At 41.6% G+C, this 16,149-nt stretch overlaps 1 protein-coding gene across 33 annotated transcripts in view; it reads left to right on the forward strand.

The window, feature by feature from the left end:
* The window catches only part of DLG2 (discs large MAGUK scaffold protein 2), a 1,987,603-nt gene that overhangs the window by 1,769,008 nt on the left and 202,446 nt on the right, over nt 1-16,149 (forward strand). Inside the window, exon 1 of one of the 33 annotated variants that reach the window (XM_038568451.1) lies at nt 14,688-14,936. The exons of the other annotated variants lie outside the window; for them this stretch is intronic. The gene's annotated coding sequence lies outside the window, so the exon portion shown is untranslated. Of the gene's footprint in view, nt 1-14,687; nt 14,937-16,149 lie in introns of those variants that run through there. 33 annotated transcript variants of the gene reach the window in all.

The raw sequence follows: 16,149 nt of genomic DNA on the forward strand, positions 1-16,149 counted from the left end.
TAGGTGCTGTTCAAGGTACTTTGGATTGCATAGTAGAAAGAATAGAACCCAACTTTTTCTTATTTCTCCTCCCACAATTCAAAATGTTATGAACATTGAACTGTGATTCCTTTGAGGGTGAAGAGCATGTCTTGTTGTTATATAGAACACCTGATAATAGGACCTCATCAAAGGCCTTCTTTGTTTAAAGTGAATGACTTCTTGCTTCATCTGCTTTCATAAAGGTAACTATTAGTAGTCTTGGATCACAGAAAGGAGCATTCATACATCTGTTTGCTGTGACAAAGATCAAAGATGGACATTTGATAAGAGTCTCTATCTCTGGGCTCCCACAGTGCTTTGCAACTCTCTAAGAGCAGTATCACTTCATCCATTTGTAACTGTGAGCTCCTTCATGTCAGGGACCCCATTCTATTCCTTTTTTTCCTTACTGTGTTGGATGTAATACTCTGCACATAGGCATTTAGTCAGTATTTGTTAAACTGAATTAATCACAGGCTGCTTCATTTCCCTCCCAGAGAGCAGAGACCACATCTTGGTCACTTCCACTTCCATCTTGTCTGTATCTGCATTGTGGTGCACATTCTGCATCTAAAGCATGATCAGCAAATCAGACTTCAAGTTTCGTCTTTCCTTTTGTTGAGTTTCTGATACTACCATTTTGCTTCTTTATAGTGAGACCCCCAAAAGTATGTATCAAGGAATGGGTGCCTTCCCTAACTCATTGACTTACCCAAGGAATGAATAATAGGAACCAAATACATAAATAAAGTACCTTCTCATCTACAACTGTAAAATGTCTCCCTCTCACCTGATAAATTGGGAAACAAGGTCCAAAAAGGGAAGGACTCGTGTAAGGTCACATGGAGGGATTATACCTAAGCTGGAACCAGAACCCAGAATTCATTAGTTCCCGCCCAAATTTCTATTTTCTTACCATCTGCCCTCTTTCCCTTTGTTTACATCCCCACTGTGGCTGCTGAGACCAGGCCCTCCTGGACTGCTGCACTCGCCTGCCTCCTGACTCTTCCCTGCTGCCAGCCTCAACACCTCCAGCCCAGCCTCCACATGGTTGCCACGGTGATCTTCTAAAGTACAAATCAGACCTTGCTTACTCTGTTGTTTAAAGCCAGTTAGATGTTCCCAACATGTGTGGGATAGAGTCCATGCTTTCACCTGACCCACAGGGCACTGCAGGATCTCCTCCTGAACCCAGGCCTGCCTCTCATTTCTCTCCCCAGGAGCCTATTTCCCAACTGCATTCAAGTGTCTACAGGGACATTGACCATGGCTGCTCCCAATCTTCCTGCTCTCTCTGCCCAGACCATCTCAACCCATCTTCTTGGTGGACGGCAGCTTCTAGTATCTTCTACACAAATGGACGGGGGGTTCCTTTACTGAACTGCCATCTCTGTCCTCTCCCCTCCCCACCCCACACTCTCTTGTTCTTTAGAGCTGATCACTAAACACCTCATGTGTTTAGTGTACCTCATGTACTCCCTTCTACCCTAATGGCTATAACACTTCTTTCACTTACTTTCTGAATACATTTCTCTCTTGGGAGGCCATGAACTCCTTAAGGACAGGGGCTAAGTCTTATTGATATTTGTGTTCCCAGAACCTGGCAGTAGGTCAGGCATATAATAGACACTCCATTACACAGCTGCTGACTCTCTGGAATAAATATAACTTCCATAACCCTTCACAGTGAATTAACTCAACTTATGGTTTTCTTTAAATTAAGCTTCACATGGGATGATAGTTGAATTATGTAAGACTTAAAGGAAGGAGAATATATTTAAAGAAAAGCAACACTTGAAAATGCCTTGCTTTTATAGGTGGCAAACAAATATTTCATAGCAACCGTGGGATAATGTATCAGCATATTGGTAATACAGAGTGGCCAGAGGGCCCTGAGTGGCTCTGTGGAGCTGTTCGTAACTGCCTCCCCACTGCTTCTCTTTCCAGTCCCCAGTTTACTGAAAAAAAGTCAGTGTGGTTACCTGTTCAGTGGAGGGACCTTGGGTCACATTCAGATCTTTCATCAGGGAATAGATTTTCAGCTACTTTTCCAGCTCAATTGTTAAACTCATTCTGCCTGATTTACCAATTGCTGAATTGTTCATTTGTTTATTTATTTATGCTGCGAGTCCCCTGGGCTTCAGAACTAGTTTCAAAATGCTACTGCTCCATCTGGTTTAAATAGAGCATACTAAGAAGAAATGAGAGAAACAATGGGACTGTGAGGTTGAGGGGATAAAAAGGAACTGCCTGGCAAACAGGAAGCAGAGAGAAATTCAGATTCTTTTTTCTTTATGATTTTGTGCTGGGCAAGGGAAGCTATTTTCAGCAAGAAGACTTGCTTTCTATCTGGAAGTTCATACTTCTACCTGCAATGATCTGATGTTCAAAATCTATGAGGTCTGAGTCCATGAATGACTTTATGAATCATGTTTAGGCAGGCTAGTCTCGGGAGCCCGGGACAATAGCCTTTGTTCTTCCGGTTTCCTGTCTGTGTCATTATTCTCTCGGGCCCTTCATATGCCTGAGTGCAAGCAGCCTTGTAGGACAGTCTGCATGTGGAGTGAGCAAGGGTAGGCATCTTGGCTTGGGCATCCTGTATTCTCCAGCTGAAGGGCTATTCCCCTTGGTGAAGGCATCTCATTTGCACAGAGCCAGGAAGGAGATGGTAGAGATGTGAGCTTCAGGGACCTTTCAGGTCCCAGTTAAAGTCCCAGCTTTGTTACTGACAAGACTGAATGAGCGGGGAGATTCTGCTTTGAGTAACATACCTGAGCCTCAGTTTCCTCATCTCATAAGAGGGGCTAATTTTTTATGACACTCATACAAGAAGCTTATTCAGAAGATAAAACAAGCTTTATGAAATAACTTCATAGTAAATACTCTGGAGTCATTCACTCTTTTTATAAGATCTGAATGGACTTTCACTTTACACAACCACTGGTTTTCAGTGTCCCCCTGTGAGAAAGTGTTGGAAGGAAGGCATCGTTGGCCCCATTTGACAGAGAAACCTGAAACCCCTCCCTCCCTCTGCGGTAATCAGTCCCTCCCCACTCTGTCACCTTTTGCTTGTGGTTGCATATCCTCTGTTCACCTTCTCTACAGCATGACTCAGAGTGTTTCCTTCTGACAGCCAATCTTCTGAACGAGAGACAATAACAATCAAATGTTTTGCCGTTACTCACCAGGAGAGCTGATAGCTCTCTTTGCTTTCCACATTTAGAAAATGAAGGCTACTGCTTTAGAACGCACTGAACAAGGATGGTACATAATCTGATTGGGTCACAATATTTGATTTATATTGTTTGCCCTTTTCATCAAGGAAGAAGAGGATGGGGTACAGGTCCTCGATGAAGGAGAGCAGGACAGAAGTGCCGAGTGGCAGGCATAGGACTGACTGAGTTTTCTCCACACCCTACTGATGCTCATGGTCTGACTGCATGTGCCTGCTGTTCATTTGGCCCATCCTGAGAGGACTGGAGGGCAGAACTAGGACTCAGAGTTTCCCTAAGTTGTGAAAGCTCTTTAGAAGCTGTATACCCTCCTCAGACTGCCCAATGACTATTTGACAATATGGAAGGAATGGCTGTATTTGCCAGACCTTTGCTGTATGCCCTCAGGACCCCAGACCTAGCATGATCAGCCAATCCATAGTCAATTTATTTCAGATGATTTGGAAGAGTTAAAATTTTAACAGTAATATATTAGTTACAATACTAGCTCTTGTAACAATAAAATCTCAAAATGAATAATGGTTTAAACACAACAGAAGTTTCTTTTCTTTTTCATGAATTCCAAAACTCGTTTTAACTTTTCTCTGGGCAGTGGTTCAGAGACTTACTCTATGCTGTGTGTGGCTCTTCTCTCTTTCACATGTGGCTTCCAAGATCAAGGATTCATTTGCATTGAGCTGGTGGGAGAGAAAGAGGATCTGAAGGTTTTCAAGGGGAATGTTTCTATGGGCCAGGCCCTTTCCATTTCATTGGCCAGAACTCACATTCCCTTGGCTACAGCTCAGCCGACTGCACTTAACTTCTAGGTGGGGTCTAGTTTTGTGCTCCAGGAGAAGAGGAATGCTTTTGGTGAACTAGTTAGCCTCTGCCTCCAAACAATAATGACAGAAACTAACATTTATAAAGCATTTGCTTTGTGCCAGGCATTGTGTTGGCACTTTATCTACATTATTTTCAAATTTCATATACCATATACTCACCAATTTAAAGTATACCATTGTGCAACCATCACCACAATCAATTTTCAGTCATTTTCAACACCCTAGGAAGAAGCCCATATCCATTAGCAATCTGTCCTCACTTCCTCCCAATCCCCTCCCCAACCCCTAGGCAACCACTAGTTGACTTTCTCTCTAAATACACTTGCCTATTCTGAACATATCATATAAACAGAATACCTCCATTCTTCTATATAATCCTCGCAACGACCCTACAAGGTGGGCACATTGTTATTCCCATTTTACAGATTAATAGGAGATCAGATTGCCTAAATGATTTGCTAATAAGTTTAAAACCTGTCCCTCACTGAATGCCATAATACTGGGCTATATCCCAAGTATAAAAGAATAATCATGCCATGAATTGGAGGGAAGGATTGGAAGGAGTGTTTGTTTGCTTGCTTTTAATGACTATCATGGCAAAAAGCTGACTTCTTCCTGGATGGCTCCTTTACTGAAGTGACAGGCATTTAGGAGTCAAAGAGCTCGAGATTGAAGCCCAGACCTATCACTTTACCAGTGTATACAGATACATGCTCCTTAATTCCTCTTGAGTCTTAGTGTTTTTATCTTTCAAACAGGAAGAATGTATCTCTGTTTGCTGGGAGAATTCAGTGAGATTAACCTATGTGAAAGCTGTTCCCACAACTTTAATTCAATTGATGCCTTGCCAGTGTTAGTTGTTCCTGCTTGGAAATGAGATTCTGGCTATAATTGGGCAGCCACAGAAATTATGTTAATGTATCTGGGCCTCCAGGATACTGTCCAGGAAGAAGTTATTGCGACTTGCGTTTTATAGTATCCAGACTACAACCCAGGAGTAGCTGAGACCCTAGGAAGATCTGGCACAATGAGGGTTAAAAAAATGGGACATATTCTCCAGGATAGAAAAACAATGTGTAGAGTCTCATCTGTCAACTTCTGATCTCAGCTGGGCAGAGCCGCTTGTTATAGGCACCTGGAAAGAACCAGCTGAGCCAGTGTAAGTTGGAAGTTCCTTGGGAAAGAAGATAAGCTGGCTGAGTTTCTGTAGGCAAAGAGCCAGTAATGAGGTTTCCAGCTTTCCATCACATGCCCTTTTCATCTCTCTCAGCTCAGCCAGGGACAGCAAAGCCTCATACTCGGGGACCGAGTGTATATTTGAGAGACTCAAGAACGTAGTTTTCAAGGAGTGAATTGTGCTTTTGTTCCATTGAGCCATTCCCCACTCTACCCTGTCCTTAGCTGTCACAGTATTAAAATCTAGGCATAGAAGCACAGAGAAGACAGTGGGGAGGTTATATTGGTGGGGGCTGGCTCAGTCATATAGCCAGAGGAGATCATCAAACAGAAAAGGCCTTAACTCTAGGTACGATTGTGGATATATTTCAGCCTTAAAAATATGCCCTAGAAGCCTCTGGTTCTGCCATTTCCTCATTGCACGGACAAGTGACTTATTTTCTCCGAGCCTCCATTCAGCATAGGTTGTTATCTGGACAACCATGCAAGCTGCAACCTACGTAGTGCCAGGTGGTTCCATTCATATACACTGGGGGTCAGCATATTGTAAACATGTAAAGGGCCAGATACTAAATATCTTAGGTTTTAAGAGCCATATGGTCTCTAGTCAACTCTGCTATTGTCATGTAAAAGCAGCCATAGATAGTACATAAACGAATGGATGTGGCTATGTTCCAATAAAACTTTATTTATGGGCATTGAAATTTGAATACTGTATAATTTTCATGTGCCTCAAAGCATTATTTTCCTTTGATTTTTTTTTTCAGCCAATTAAAATGTGAAAACCATTCTTGGCTTACAGAGTATACAAAGCCAGACAGTGGGCCAGGTTTGGTCTACAGACTATGGTTTGCAGACTCCCAACATACACTAAAATATGTTTATTACCCTCCAGAGAGATGCAGTGTGGTGCTCTGATTATTGTAAGAGCGAAATAAGAAAATACATCCAAAGTCATTAGCATAGTATCTGCCCCTTATAAGTGCTCAGGAAATAGTCATTATTACTATTAGTCCCTTAAAAATGGAATCTGTTTACTCTCTACTTATCACGGACATTTGGAAAGGGAGGCAGTTACATTTGGTTGCTTAAAGTTTTTACCATTTTGAACTTTTACTATTATTAAAATATATATTAAAAATATAAACACGGGGATCCCTGGGTGGTTCAGTGGTTTAGCGCCTGCCTTTGGCCCAGGGAGTGATCCTGGAGACCCGGGATCGAGTCCCACGTCGGGCTCCCTGCATGGAGCCTGCTTCTCCCTCTGCCTATGTCTCTGCCTCTCTCTCTCTCTCTCTCTCTCTGTGTCTCTCATGAATAAATAAAATCTAAATAAATAAATAAATAAATACATACATACATACAAACACTAGTTTGGACAGGTAGTGAGTGGCATTAGTAGGCCACACAATTTTGGTCTTTTCTTTTCTTCCTACTGTCCCAGTGTTGCCTCTTCAATTTCTAGATGTGTCTTTAGTACTTGGTCTGTGCTGCTAGGTACTCCATGAAAAATGAGATTAGATCCTCTCTCTCTAGGAGCACTTAGTATTCTCCAAAGTGAGTATGTATATCCTAAGAGTATGTGAGATGACAGCCCTTCTCTTTATATAAATTTTTCATCTCGGCCTTTAAAGTTCTATTCTCATATAGGTTTTATAATGTACATACTATGCCATAGCACTGTGGGTGTACATTCCTACAGTTTATAAATGTATAAATATTTAGATAATGAGGGTATGTGCTCAAAAAATTTTAAATGATGATGTCAGCAATCAAACTTTTAAGACATCTGGTCTAGGAGGGAGTAAAAAGTATCCCAGTGGGAAACAAGAGTTGGTATGAGTGACGGAGGTTCTTATTCACAATAACACAAGTGTTTTTAAGATTAAGATTAAATTAAGATTTGCTCTAGTACCTATTGTGTGCCAGGTAGGTAGCAAGACATTTTACATTTTTAATTTACATAATAACAAACAGCTATATGAAATAGATTCTACTATCCCCATTTTATAGATGATGAACCAAAAGTCAATTTGGAGAAGCTAAACAACTTGCAAAGGTCAGCTTGCAATCAGAACTGTCTAACTATGAAGATTTTATTTATTTATTCCTGAGAGACACAGAGAGAGAGAGAGAGAGAAAGAAAGGCAGAGATACAGGGAGTGGGAGACGCAGGCTCCATGCAGGGAGCCTGACATGGGACTCGATCCCGGATCTCCAGGATCACACCCTGGGCTGAAGGCAGCGCTAAACTGCTGAGCCACCTGGGCTGCCCAGGACTGTCTTAACTGTAAAGCATGACATTTTCCACTTCAGGCTTCATTGCATTGAAGAAGTTCATGAAAAAGGAATGATCATTCTTTGGCATTCCTAAACTCTGAACTTAGTCGTTTTCCCATTACATGTTCTTAGGTTATTGAGTAGTAAATGAATAAAATTCCCCCTAGAGATCCATGATCAACTTCTTGCCCTCACCCCCACCCAGGACCTTTGCCTATCACATGCTTCTCACTCTGATTGGATATCTCCTTCTTAATTGGCTATCTCCTAGTTATTCATCAAGATTCAGCTGAGACAACACCAAGAAGCCTTCTTGACTTTACTTCCCCCCCACACAAAACTAAGTTGTATGCCTTTCCTCAAGGCATCTATAGAATTTTAATGAAGACCTTAATAAAATACACTATGCATTGTGTAGTTAGTTAGCTATTATCTGCTCATTATTCCCTAGAATGGAAGTACAGGGAACAGAAAATCTGACCTCGATTGTATTGTTCTTCTGGCATCCAACATAATAGTACAGTGCCTGCAACATACTAGGTCCTTTATAAATCCTCATGGAATGAAGGAATTCCTTCTTCATTGACTTGGAGTCTGACATAACTTTGCCAAAGAAATGGGTTAAAGTTTGTCTTTACCAAAGTTTCCCAGGCTAGGACAAATTGGTGGATATAAATTAGAAGATAAGGGACCAGATGAAAAATACAAAGAAAGCAATCCTTTCATATGTATGAAGGCTTTTCCCTTCTGAGTTTCTCAGAAACTAAAGAGGATGCACAGACTTAAATCAATAAAATTTATATTAAAATGTATCTGACTTATCAATACATACCAATTTATATATGTGTGTGCATGTAGACATATATATGTTCATGTGTGTGCACATGTATAAGCCCACACATATGAGCATGAATTCATAAAAATAGACAACCACAATTTTTATAAGTTGTCTATTGGATCACAGAATGCCCATCAAAAGGATAAAGTTTATTAAAACTCTCTCCAGGTTGGCTGTTCTTGCAGAGTCATCCAGTTGCTTTAAATCTCCTTTGGTCATAAAGCTATATCCCTCTTTACCTCATTCTTTAAAGGGAACTAGCATTACTGAGAGCTTTTTCAATGTTATAGACATTCAACAGAGGTGATCTCATTTAATCTTCAGATGTTTGCACAAACCCATAGACCCTGAACCCAAAGAAAATAGATCAAATCAAAAGCAAATCAAGAATTTTACTGAAATAGAAAATGCTCGCTAAGAAAGCAGGAAGAAGGGAGAGAAGATAAAGTCTGAATTATGTTAATTTTAGTTACAAATGAATATTGTTAAATTCACTTATACAAATTTGTTGCTTGGGATTATATCAAATTAATTAATTGGTAATAAGGTGAGACAGTGTGACCATTAGCACAGAACTGTTTTTATCAGAACAGGGAGGAGTCTTTTCAATTGATCAAGAGAAAAACTTTCTTCCCATCACCAAATGTTGCCACATATGAAGGGCTTTCTTACTTGTTGAAAGGGGACAGCATTGGAACAGTTGTCACCAGACTTTTATAATTCATAGACCAGAAACATTTCAGAACAAACTTTTATAGGCCAACAGAATTGCCAGCTTATCTTGCCAATAAAATGAAGAACATGGAAAAAACAAACAGGATTTAAAAACTAAGATCTATTCTCACCATCATTTCAGAAATAAAAAGACAATAGCAAAAACGATAGGAAGAAAAACAAATAGTAGGAAGGACATAATCTTATAATAAGGGAAGGTCATTTTGGCTTGGTGAAAATCACCACACCCTGCTAACTCTTTTCATTCTGCCCTGGAGAGGAGGGTCAGGGATCAGCCTCTAGGGACCATTGCTTCTGCTATACATAGGTTTGAAGTTATGCACATCCTGATTTAAATTCAGGCCCTACAAATTCCTAGCTGTGATACCTGAAGCAGGTAACTCCACTTTCCTGAGCTGTGATTTCCTCCCATGTCAGATGAGGGCTATACCTGACTGGCTGTATTGATTTTCTAGGGTTGCTGTAACAAAATATTACAGTCTAGATAACTTACAACATCAGAAATGTATTGTCTCTGATTCCAGAAATTCTGGATCCCAGAAGTCGAAAATCAAGTGTCAGCAGAGCCATGCTCCTGCTGCAGGTACTAGAAAAGGATTTGTTTCAGGCCTCTCTCCTAGCTTCTGGGAGTTCCTTGGCTTTTAGCAGCATGACTCCAGACACACACCTGTGTCCAAATGTCCCTCTTTTATAAGGACACTGGTCTCATTGCATTAGAGACCCACTCTTCTCCAGTAGGACGACTTCTTAACTAAGTATATCTGACACAGTCCTTCTTTCAAATATTTGCGTCATGCTCTGAGGTATTGGGGGATTACAAGTTAACTCATAGCACTGACCAATCTCATAGAATTGTATCAAAGCCATTCACAGGAAAGGCTGAATACTTTGTAAAAGACCAGAGCAATATATGGGTTTGTTTTTTTCTAAGAAAGATTATAATTGAGGAATTTAGGATTTAGTAATTTAGTAAGCAATTTACACAAGGATGTATAAGAAATAGTGAAGATAGGACTTTGAACACATCCGTGTAGTAAATATTTTAAATACCTATTACATGGCAGGCTCTGTTCTAGTGCTAGAAACTCAGCCTTGAACAAAATAAACAAGGTCCCTGAACTCATGGATCTTACATTCTAGTGGGGGCAAATAAATGTTAATGAAATAAACAAGTAAATATATAGCATGCACTGGAGTATAAATAAAAATAAAATCCAATAAGGGAGTAGCAAATAACAAGGGAATGGAAGATGCTGTTCTATATAGGATGTCAAAGAATTCTTCTTTGATGAGACATGTTAGCAGAATCTTTCCTGACTGCAGTAAAGGAACCAGTTGTAAGTGAAAGGGGAGCCACTGAAGGGTGGTAAACAGGGAGGGTGGCGGGAGGGTCTCATTTTTGTTTTAGAAGAATCACTCTGGTGGCTGTCTGGACAGTAATTTGTAGCAAGGCAAAAGTCGAAGTAAAGATATCAGTTAGGAGGTGATTGCAGAGATCTATGTGAGAGTTGATAGTGGTATAAACTGGGAATAAGGGCAGAGATGGAGGAAAGATTTGAGATATATTTGGAAGACACAATTAACAGCATTTGCTGATGAATAAGATGTGGGATATAAGATAAAAAGAAGAGTAAAGAATGATTCCCAGGTTTTTGGTCAGAGCAACTAGATGAATGATTATGCCGTTTATTGAGACATATGGGGGTACACCATATTTGGAAGAAGAAGCCACAATTTGGTTTGGGACATTTTAAATATGAAAAGCCTATCTGACAGTTGAATGGAGATTCTTAGATGTGGTATGCAAAGGGGTGTAAAAATCTGGAGTTTAGGGCACACGTTGGGACTAGGGATAGGTAGTCTTTAGATGGCATTTAAGCCCTGACTGGATGTTGCGGCCTAGCTAGTGAGTGGAACTAGAGAGGTCTAATGATGAGCCCCGGGGCACTATGAATATGGAAGATCAGGAGAAGGACCCAGCAGGAGAGACTTAGTAGGATGGGTTAATGAGAAAAGTGGGAAACCAAGGGGGTCTCAGGAGCTAAGTAAGGAACAGAGTTGATTCAGGGAAGTTGTAACTAATTCTGCCAAAGGGCTGGAAAGAGATCGAGTACACAGATCTACACTGGCCATTGGTTTTGTTACTGTACATGTCATAACCTGCCTAATAAAAGCAACTCTGGTGGTATTTTTGAGAGTAAGTTAGTTAAGGAGAAAATAGAATATGAGGAAGTAAAAACAATGAGAACAGACCCTTATGTTTTATGTTATCGGCTACCACAATTTCTTAGAAGCAGTGGAGGTAACAGTTCAGAGAGTAGGCTCTGCAGTCATAGACTTTGGCCATTTTTCTGAGTGTGCCATTTGTTACCAAGTCACCTAACCTCTTTAGCCACAGTGTCCTTTTGTACAAAGTAGACATAATAGTATAATCATTTGAAAATACTGTGAGGGTTAAATGAGATAAGTAAGTAAAGTTTAATACATTGTTAGCCAATAATAAGTGCTCGATAAATATTACAACTTTTACAAATGTCAGCAAAGTACTGGTATAGTTTCAAGGCTGTATATAGTTTGTTATGTCTGGGAGCAATTGGTAGCATAAGGGGATAATTATGACAATACATGTTATGAGGGCACCCGAGTGGATCAGTCGGTTAAGCATCTGCCTTTGGCTCAGTTCATGATCCCAGGGTGCTGGGATCCTGCACTGGGCTCCCTGATAGCACAGAGTCTGATTCTCCTTCTGTCTTTCCCTTGCTCATGCTATCTCTCTCTCTCTCGCTCACTCTCGCTCTCTCAAGTAAGTAAATAAAATCTTAAAAAAAAGAATACATATTATGATTCTCCTTGATATGAGAACAGAGCAGTATAACGGAAAAACCATAAACACTAATCTATATTAATTTTTCACGGGGTGTGTCAAGGCGGAACAGCCAGGCAGTACAGGGGAACAGACAGAGAAGAAATGGCTCTGGCAGAAATTTTGGGGGATCATGGCAGAGCAAGGATCTAGAAATCATGGAAAGACTTAGAACAGACCAAGCCTTGTCAAGCATATGGTAGATAACCCACATATCAATATATAGGAAATAACCTCTCAAGCATAGTTTTCACTTCTCTTCGCTGCACATGGTATTTATACCCGGCCTTTCTAACCATTTAGAAATTCAAGTCCCTCTCTCTCCCTCTCTCCCAACCCCCAATTACATTGCCTACCTCAGCTCCTACAGGGCCTAGTATTAAGTATAGTCATGGAAGAGAAGGGCATCTCATCCATGCATGTTCCAGACCCCCTAGTAAGATGCATATAGGGAAAAGTAAACAAGGAGGGGGTAGTCCATATGTAAACAAATTAACTTGGCCACTGAGCCATTCTCTAGAAACACAAAGCTAAGACAAATCTCTCCTGTTTTAACCTGCATAGCCTGCATCACCTTGTCCCGTGGAGGGCTACCACTGCTGTTGCTCAAGGAATGTTGGTCACATACATTGAAGATAGCAGTTTCTTAAATGGATGGATGACTTCATCAGATTCAGAGCACACAGGTGGCCAAATGCTAGGGTATACTGACTTAGGACAGCAGTTTGTAGTAAAACCTTCGAGAAAGAGATATCTGTCTCCTTGCCTGGCACACCTTAACTCCATGGCAGTAATGTATAGCTGTGTGCAAAAATTCACTGTCATGATGAACTTTGTGGGAGGTGTTTATTTGAAACAGGTGAAGTAAACCTAGTTGGTCTCACTGTGAACAGCAAACCACTGTAGATATGCTTTCCTGAGCTGGTGAGTTCATCTGACTAATGGTGGAAATGAAGTAGGTAGAAGCTCCTGAGCTGAACAAGCAACCCAGAGCAGAGCCCTGAAGCTTATCATTCTCTGGCAGAGAGCCCATGTATTCCTGGTGACAGCAGTCTAGATGATGGACGTTTCTGAGGCTTCGCCCCTTCTTCATAGGCAGGCAGATGGGAAGACTTCTTGGCAAACACCAACTGACATTTTAAATGACAATTTAAAGGGAAAGTGAGGTAGAAATCCATTTCCCAAAAGAAATATGCCAAGAAAGATAGCAGTTTAGGAAAATATGTCAGGCACTATACTTTCTTGATACGGTTTACTTAATCTTGCAAGGTAGGTATTAGCAAACCCATTGTATAGATAAAGCAACCCATTTTACGGTGAGTTCGTTGCAAAACCAGGGTTTGGTTATTTTTAAGATTTTTATTTATTTATTTATGAGAGACATAGAAAGAGAGGCAGAGACACAGGCAGAGGGAGAAACAGGCTCCCTACTGGGAGCCTGATGTGGGACTCAATCCCAGGACCCTAGGATCGCAACCTGAGCCAAAGGCAGATGCTCAACCACTGAGCCACCCAGGTGCCCAAAACCAGGGTTTAAGCACAGGTCTGTTTGGTTCCAAAACCTGTGATCTTTTCCTAATTTCTACTAAAGGCCATAGTAAATAAATCTGCTCACATTGCTCATCTGCCTCTGACAGTTAAATAGGAAACACTGCTTGGGAAAGGATGATATGTCTTAGAGTGTGAGTTTCGAAACCGAGTTGCCTGGAGTCAATTCCCGCCCTGCCACTGAGCAGCTGTGATCCTGCTCGGATTTGTTAACCTCTCTGAATCTCAGTTTTCTCATCTGCCATATGTTGTTCATGATAGATAATACCTACGTCATAGGGGTGTTTGAAGATTAAATGAGTCTAGGCACCTAGAACTGCCTAGCACTGCCTGGCACTTGAGAAGTGCTCACCAGTGGCTATTCTTATTATCAAACACATCTTCTAGCGTTGATATTCAATGAACACAAAGAGGTAGTACTGAGCGTGTCAGAGAGGAAGCGAAAAGCTCAGGCCCCGCTCTGCTTCTCCATGCAGCCTGCCTGTTAATGATTTGGGATCAGTCAATGATACTGATTTCTGCATGTTTTCTCATATTCAGGGTTTTCATGCTCTAGAGGCAGCATAGTAGGATAGAAAGAACAACACTGTTCTTGACATCGGGAGACCTGGATTTGGGTTCAAGCTCAAATCACACTTGGAAACTGTGGGACCTGGGCAAGTCCCCTTATCTTTCTTGCAAGGGGTTCCTCACCTGCACAGTGAACAGGCTGAAATCCCTAATCACCGGGGGTCCTTGAACCCCTGGATTTTGGTGAATATCGAACAAAGTCACTTAACTTCCCTGAGCCCTGCCGGCTCATTTATATTGTAGCGCTACACCTCTCCTGGTTGCCGAGAGGCTCAGAGAGAGTGGAAGTGTCTGGTACGCTGTGACATGCTCTGCGAACAAGAGGGCTGATCCTTACAGAACAACTATGATGAGAATTAACCCTGAGTACTATGGCCCGCTGTGCATATGTTTGAGATGCTGGGGCTTTTTGCATTTTGCCATCTCTGCCTGCCCCCCACTGGGTTGGGTGGATCCACCTTAACAAGGTGTGGGGGAACACAAGTGGAGGGTGGGGGTGCAGTGCTGATGGTGGGAAAGCATCTTATTGGTTAATGCTGGTACATCCCCAGCACCAATTACTGTCACTGCTCCTAAAGCTGATATATTTATCAGGATGAGTTACAAGGAAATATATGTACCCAGGGAACGAGAATGCTGCATGGTCACCCCCTGTGATGTAAAATATAAGAGTCTAGGAGGGGCTGTTTTATAATTCATCAGGTTTCGCTAGTGAGTTCCGTCGGAGTCTTAGTTATAAAGGCAAGTGTGAACCGGACGGCAGACAGGAGAACCTGGCACCAAGGAGACGGAGAAGCTGCCTGTGGTGCCTCCTGCCTCCTCCCTGCTTTGTTCCAATAATTTTGCGCTCGGTAAGTTCCCTGGCTTTGCAGCTAATCGTTGTTGTTGAATGAGCTTGGCAAATGAATCTGTAGTTTGGAATATGCACTTGCTGTCAGAAGAGTGTGTCAGTGTTTGGGCTTCTGACAAATTCCACAGTTCCCTTTAATGAGCAAAATAGCTTAAAAGATGAAACAAAACCCGGCAAATCAATTATTCACCTTGATCCTTGGAAGGCTGCTTTCTTTGGTTGCTAAAGTTTCTCAGGTTTCATTCTGTCAGTCTCATTTGTTGGAGGAGCTTTGAAAAGAACAAGTCTCTTTGTCACGAAATTGTTTTTCTTAGCTGCCAAAAGGAGGTATGTACAGGGTGGTTCGTCCATCCCCGCCCCCAGCTCACTCTCCCCAGCAATCGGTAAATCTTAAAACAGACCGTTTGCCTGGTAACCAGCTCCAGCAGAGCTGAACCTGTGCAAGGCAAGATTCAAATTGCAATCTTTTGTGTGAACAGAACTGAGGGGCTGTGAATAATTGTCATTGTGGAGATTATTGTGAAACTCGGGGTGGTGGTGGTCCTGCATTTTGCCGGGATGGGATCAGCATCGGAGGAGGCTTGCATTTGGCATGCCTGTTGATGATGTGGAAAGGGAATGAAAGAAAAGCCAGCTTCCTATGGAAAGAGCTGTGCAACACCCCCGTAGGACAAACAAATGCACACGGCATGACTATTGGATTTGCGTAACTTGTAATTGTTTTCTCTAGTTTCCCATTCCCATTAAGAATTACCTGAAGCTGATTTTGATGCTCATCTGGGTATGCTCCAGGTCCTCGCCCTGGCGAGAGTCAGGGTGAGCACTAACTCCTGGCCAGCTAGCCATAGGAAGTCATTTCCTCCCCAGAAGGAAAGAAGTGAAAGCTGTACCTTCCCGGACTCCTTTCTGCTGTCTTCTTTTGCCTCTGTCCAAATCTCATGGAAACCAACAGCTTGACGTACTTTTTTTTTTTTTTTTTCAGTAGCAGATTTAACTGTGGTGTCATATGGCATATTATATATGGAGAGGAATAGCAAGACATTTTTCTGAATGTTTAAGTGTGTCTGGCTTGTTGACATTTGCTTTATTTCTTTCACCAGCAAGGAACTACTGCCTTCTGGACCTATAAATGTCTGTCTGTCCAAAGTGTTTACCTTACGCATAATTGTACTTTCTCCTTAGTCGTAGAATATATAGATCCGATGAGAATATGC

This window comes from Canis lupus, chromosome 21 (assembly GCF_011100685.1).
Source record: "Canis lupus familiaris isolate Mischka breed German Shepherd chromosome 21, alternate assembly UU_Cfam_GSD_1.0, whole genome shotgun sequence".
NCBI lineage: Eukaryota > Metazoa > Chordata > Mammalia > Carnivora > Canidae > Canis > Canis lupus.